A 6,539-nucleotide genomic window follows, 5' to 3' on the forward strand; every position below is an offset into this window, starting at 1 on the left:
CATATATGTTCACGTAGAAATCTATTAATGTTTAAGTTTAAAATGACTGATGAACTTACAATGGCAAAAGCCGATGAAGATGCTCAAAGAGTCTATGCCAAAAAACTTGCTGCTGATAGAGAAAGTCAGAAAAGAAAGCGTGCCGAGGAATCAAAAGAACAGCAAGGAAACAGGCTTAAGGCTGATAGAGAAAGAAAGAACAGAAAGCGTGCCGAGGAATCAAAAGAACAGCAAGGGAACAGGCTTGAGGCTGATAGAGATAGAAAGAACAGAAATCGTGCCGAGGAACTACCAGAGCAACGTGAAAGCAGACTTGCTGCTAAAAGAGAAAGTGAAAAAAGAAGGCGTGCCGAGGAATCACAAGAACAGCAAGAAATCAGGCTTGCTGCTGATAGAGAAAGTAAGAAAAGAAAGCGTGCCGAGGAATCACTAGAACAGCAAGAAATCAGGCTTGCTGCTGATAGAGAAAGTAAGAAAAGAAAGCGTGCCGAGGAATCAGAGCAACCTGAAAGTTATCGCCTGGCATTCAGGTACAGCCCAGTCGATGATCATAGCTTGAGTAGATGTGTTCAAATCGGGACAATGTCTAAAATTTGTCCCTATTGCAAGGCCTTGAAATTCAATGGTGAAACAATGGGAATGTGTTGCGCCTCAGGAAAAGATAAACTTCCTCTATTGGCTGCACCACCAGAGCCATTGAAGACTTTCCTTACTGGAACTACGTCAGAATCTAAGCGTTTTTTGTCAAAAATCAGAAAATACAACTCATGTTTCCAAATGACGTCGTTTGGAGCCCAAATCAAAAATCCAGATCAATTTATGTCTACTTTCAAAGTAAAAGGGCAAATTTATCATAGAGCAGGGTCCCTTCTACCATTCTCAGGCGAGGCCAACCTACCATCTTTAAAGATACCACGATAGGAAGACTCTACACCGTTCACCCCAATCAACATGAATGCTTCTTTCTACGCCTGCTTTTGGTGAATGTACCCGATCCGACATCCTTTGAGTATTTGAGAACTGTAAACGGTGCTATAGATGACACTTACCTTAGTGCATGCCAAGCTCTGAATTTATTGGAGAATGACCAACACTGGGATAACTGCATCAATGACGCGTGCGAAACGTCTACCCCAAGTCAAATTCGTGCATTGTTTGGCATCATTTTAATAACTTGCTCTCCATCAGCTCCTACAGAGTTATGGGAAAAATATAAGTCAAAAATGTCCGAAGATATACTCCATCGAAAACAGCTAGAGATGTCAGATATGACTTTTGATTTTACATCAGAAATTTATAACTACACTTTAGTTATTATAGAAGATTTGTGCGTACGTATGGCAAACAAACCTCTTCAGGATTCGGGAATGCCGTCACCTAACCGTATCGCTGCTGTTTCGACATGTGTAGAATTGGATCGTGAACAAAGTTACAGTACGAGTGATCTATTGTCGTATGTACAAAATAACATTTCCAAGTTAACGTCGGAACTAAAAGACATTTATGATACGATAATGCATTTTGTCGATAACAACGTTGGAGAAATTTTCTTTTTGGATGCGCCAGGAGGTACTGGTAAAACGTTTGTGATAAAACTGATTCTGGCATCAATTCGATCAAAAAATGATATAGCGTTGGCAATTGCGTCGTCCGAAATAGCCGAAACATTGCTGCCTGGTGGAAGAACTGCTCATTCCGCTTTGAAATTGCCTCTGAATTTACATTCTACAGAAACTCCCACGTGCAATATTTCCAAATCATCTGGGATGGGTAAAGTATTGCAGCAATGCAAACTTATTATTTGGGATGAGTGCACAATGGCACATAAAAAATCGCTCGAGGCTCTGGATCAATGCTTCAAAGATTTGAGAGGGAAGTCGAAACCCTTTGGCAGCATATTAATATTGCTTGTGGGAGATTTCAGGCAAACATTACCTATAATACCTAGATCAACTCCTGCAGACGAAATGAATGCTTGCCCTTAAAAATTCTAATTTATGGGCACACGTAAAAATATTAAAATTAACTACAAATATGCGTGTCCGATTGCAAAACGATGACTCTGGTCAAACATTTTCAGATCAATTGCTGGCAATTGGAAACGGAAAGCTCCCAGTAGACTCAATTTCAGGACGTATACAACTACCTGCTGATTTCTGTAATTTAGTGACGTCCAAAAATGAGTTGATTGAAAAAGTATTTCCGAATATTCTAAAAAATTAATGGACAATTGTACGTTGCATGTTCGAGGGTCGGTAAACCTGACAATCTATTTATATGCAGCGACAATTGGACAGCGAAGAATGTTGTATATTCGCAAGTTTTACGCAGTTAATTTGTATTGTATCTATCTATCTATCTATCTATATAAAAACGAGTTGTGTGTATGCATGTTTGTTTGTTTGTAAAAACAGCGTTTGCATATGACGTCATTATTAGTACATACGGCTTTGTATATGCACAGACAATGGGAAAGCCAAGAATGTTGTATATTCGCAATTTTTACGTAGTTTGAAACACATACATAAATCTATCTATATTCACAGATGGGACACAGGGACACAACTACAATGGCGCGTAACTAATATGGCGCGTAACGACTTACGCGCGCTGGGGGGCTTGGGGGGGGGGCGCGAAGCGCCCCACCAACTAGGTGTTGGGGTGGCGCAAAGCGCCACCCCAACAGCTTGTATATATATATATATCTATATATATAAAAATAAGTTGTCTGTCTGTGGGTCTGTCTGTGGATCAGGTGACGTCATGTTTCTGTGTTGACTGACGTCATGAAATTAGTTGTCGTCATTTTTGATTTGACGGTGACGTCATTCAAGATATTTAAGACATATGTTCACGTAGAAATCATATGTATGACATATGTTCATATGTTCACGTAGAAATGTTTAAGTTTACAATGACTGATGAACTTACCATGGCAAAAGCCGATGAAGATGCTCAAAGAGTCTATGCCAAAAAACTTGCTGCTGATAGAGAAAGTCAGAAAAGAAAGCGTGCCGAGGAATCAAAAGAACAGCAAGGAAACAGGCTTGAGGCTGATAGAGAAAGAAAGAACAGAAAGCGTGCCGAGGAATCAAAAGCACAGCAAGGAAACAGGCTTGAGGCTGATAGAGAAAGAAAGAACAGAAAGCGTGCCGAGGAATCAAAAGAACAGCAAGGAAACAGGCTTGAGGCTGATAGAGAAAAAAAAACAGAAAGCGTGCTGAGGAACTACCAGAGCAACGCGGAAGCAGACTTGCTGCTAAAAGAGAAAGTGAAAAAAGAAGGCGTGCCGAGGAATTACAAGAACATCAAGAAATCAGGCTTGCTGCTGATAGAGAAAGTAAGAAAAGAAAGCGTGCCGAGGAATCACAAGAACAGCAAGAAATCAGGCTTGCTGCTGATAGAGAAAGTAAGAAAAGAAAGCGTGCCGAGGAATCAGAGTAACCTGAAAGTTATCGCCTGGCATTCAGGTACAACCCAGTCGATGATTATAGCTTGAGTAGATGTGTTCCAATCGGGACAATGTCTAAAATTTGTCCCTATTGCAAGGCCTTGAAATTCAATGGTGAAACAATGGGAATGTGTTGCGCCTCAGGAAAAGTTAAACTTCCTCTATTGGCTGCACCACCAGAGCCATTGAAGACGAATGAATGCTTGCCTGAAAAATTCTAATTTATGGGCACACGTAAAAATATTAAAATTAACTACAAATATTCGTGTCCGATTGCAAAACGATGACTCTGGTCAAACATTTTCATATCAATTGCTGACAATTGGAAACGGAAAGCTCCCAGTAGACTCAATTTCAGGACGTATACAACTACCTGCTGATTTCTGTAATTTAGTGACGTCCAAAAATGAATTGATTGAAAAAGTATTTCCGAATATTCTAAAAAATTATAAAAATAATAAATGGCTAAGTGAAAGAGCGATTCTCGCACCCAAAAATATAGACGTCCACGAAATCAACAATATTGTTTTGACCAAGATTCGAGACCAGGCAGTCCTTTACAAGTCAATCGACACAGTTTTGGAACCAAATGAAGCGGTTAATTATCCATCTGAATTTTTAAATTCCATAGATCTTTCAGGGTTTCCATCACACGTGCTACAACTAAAAATAGGCGTACCAATAATACTTTTAAGAAATATAAACCCACCAAAGCTTTGCAATGGCACTCGACTTGCCGTAAAAAAACAATGGAAAACCTAATAGAGGCCACAATCTTGACAGGGCCTTTTGAGGGTGAGGCTGTTCTTATTCCTCGCATTCCCATGATTCCAACGGATCTGCCTTTTCAATTTAAAAGATTGCAATTCCCAATTCGATTAGCATTTGCAATCACCATTAACAAAGCTCAAGGTCAATCATTAGAAAAATGTGGTATAGATCTTAATACTGATTGTTTTTCCCATGGACAATTGTACGTTGAATGTTCGAGGATCGGTAAACCTGACAATCTATTTATATGCAGCGACAATTGGACAGCGAAGAATGTTGTATATTCGCAAGTTTTACGCAGTTAATTTGTATTGTATCTATCTATCTATCTATCTATATAAAAATTTCTCGACGTCATGAAATTAGTTGCCGTCATTTTTGCTTTGACGGTGACGTCATTCAAGTTATATAAGACATATGTTCACGTAGAAATCTATTAATGTTTAAGTTTACAATGACTGATCAAGATGCTCAAAGAGTCTATGCCAAAAAACTTGCTGCTGATAGAGAAAGTCAGAAAAGAAAGCGTGCCGAGGAACTACCAGAGCAACGCGAAAGCAGACTTGCTGCTAAAAGAGAAAGTGAAAAAAGAAGGCGTGCCGAGGAATCAAAAGAACAGCAGGGAAACAGGCTTGAGGCTGATAGAGAAAGAAAGAACAGAAAGCATGCCGAGGAACGACCAGAGCAACGCGGAAGCAGACTTGCTGCTAAAAGAGAATGTGAAAAAAGAAGGTGTGCCGAGGAATTACAAGAACAGCAAGAAATCAGGCTTGCTGCTGATAGAGAAAGTGACAAACACTGGGATAACTGCATCAATGACGCGTGCGAAACGTCAACCCCAAGTCAAATTCGTGCATTGTTTGGCATCATTTTAACAACTTGCTCTCCATCAGCTCCTACAGAGTTATGGGAAAAATATAAGTCAAAAATGTCCGAAGATATACTTCATTGAAAACAGTTACAGACGTCAGATATGACTTTTGATTTTACATCAGAAATTTATAACTACACTTTAGTGGTTATAGAAGATTTGTGCGTAAGTATGGCAAACAAATCTCTTCAGGATTTGGGAATGCCTTCACCTAACCGTATCGCTGCTGTTTCGACATGTGTAGAATTGGATCGTGAACAAAGTTACAGTACGAGTGATCTATTGTCGTATGTACAAAATAACATTTCCAAGTTAACGTCGGAACAAAAAGACATTTATGATACGATAATGCATTGTGTCGATAACAACGTTGGAGAAATTTTCTTTTTGGATGCGCCAGGAGGTACTGGTAAAACGTTTGTGATAAAACTGATTCTGGCATCAATTCGATCAAAAAATGATATAGCGTTGGCAATTGCTTCGTCCGGAATAGCCGCAACATTTCTGCCTGGTGGAAGAACTGCTCATTCCGCTTTGAAATTGCCTCTGAACTTGCATTCTACAGAAACTCCCACGTGCAATATTTCCAAATCATCTGGGATGGGTAAAGTATTGCAGCAATGCAAACTTATTATTTGGGATGAGTGCACAATGGCACACAAAAAATCGCTCGAGGCTCTGGATCAATGCTTGAAAGATTTGCGAGGGAAGTTGAAACTCTTTGGCAGCACCTTAATATTGCTTGCGGGAGATTTCAGGCAAACATTACCTATAATACCTAGATCAACTCCTGCAGACGAAATGAATGCTTGCCTGAAAAATTCTAATTTATGGGCACACGTAAAAACATTAAAATGAACTACAAATATGCGTGTCCGATTGCAAAACGATGACTCTGGTCAAACATTTTCAGATCAATTGCTGGCAATGGGAAACGGAAAGCTCCCAGTAGACTCAATTTCAGGACGTATACAACTACCTGCTGATTTCTGTAATTTAGTGACGTCCAAAAATGAATTGATTGAAAAAGTATTTCCGAATATTCTAAAAAAGTATAAAAATAATAAATGGCTAAGTGAAAGAGCGATTCTCGCACCCAAAAATATAGACGTCCACGAAATCAACGATATTGTTTTGACCAAGATTCAAGACCAGGCAGTCCTTTACAAGTCCTTTACACCAACTAGGTGTTGGGGTGGCGCGAAGCGCCACCCCAACAGCTAGTATATATATCTATATATATATATATACTAGCTGTTGGGGTGGCGCTTCGCGCCACCCCAACACCTAGTTGGTGGGGCGCTTCGCGCCCCCCCAAGCCCCCCCGCGCGCGTAAGTCGTTACACGCAATATTAGTTACGCGCCATTGTAGTTGTGTCCCTGTGTCCCACCTGTGAATATAGATAGATTTATATATGTGTTTCAAACTACGTAAAAATTGCGAAT

The sequence above is a fragment of the Artemia franciscana genome, unplaced genomic scaffold (genome assembly GCF_032884065.1).
Source record: "Artemia franciscana unplaced genomic scaffold, ASM3288406v1 Scaffold_2657, whole genome shotgun sequence".
NCBI lineage: Eukaryota > Metazoa > Arthropoda > Branchiopoda > Anostraca > Artemiidae > Artemia > Artemia franciscana.